The 427-nt window shown below is 34.0% G+C and overlaps 1 protein-coding gene across 1 annotated transcript in view; it reads left to right on the plus strand.

Annotated features, from left to right (window-relative positions):
* Positions 1 to 427, plus strand: part of cacna2d3a (calcium channel, voltage-dependent, alpha 2/delta subunit 3a) — a 107,933-nt gene that overhangs the window by 51,575 nt on the left and 55,931 nt on the right. The gene's annotated exons all lie outside the window — the stretch shown is intronic.

A 427-nucleotide genomic window follows, 5' to 3' on the forward strand; every position in this document is an offset into this window, starting at 1 on the left:
TGTGTGTCTGATGCTATTTCACATCAAAATGTAGCTAGTCACTTTGCCAGCCTCCATTCTCTTTCTCCACAGAACAAAGTCTTCATTATCATTTGATATCCTAATCTTGTTATTTTGAAAATTATTCTTTTGAAAAAGAAAGAAAAAGAGGATTTGGACAATCAGGCGGAAACATATTTTCTCCAAACACTCTTTAAAAGGAAGTGTCATTTTGACTCATCTGTTTCTTCTTTCTTAATTTTTTTTGTGCTACTTTCACTTACCTTCTGTGTACGTGTGTTCATTTCTCAAATAGAAGACATGAAACTGTTGTGTAAAAGTTTTTATGGATTTTGTCTTAAATGTCTGTGGTGAGAGATGAGTTTATCTCATACAGTGAGAATTTGTGCATATGCATCTGTGCGTGTCTGTCTTTGTGTGTGTGTGT

The sequence above is a fragment of the Morone saxatilis genome, unplaced genomic scaffold (genome assembly GCF_004916995.1).
Source record: "Morone saxatilis isolate NCDOM2014 unplaced genomic scaffold, NCSU_SB_2.0 Contig15, whole genome shotgun sequence".
NCBI classification, from domain to species: Eukaryota; Metazoa; Chordata; class Actinopteri; family Moronidae; genus Morone; species Morone saxatilis.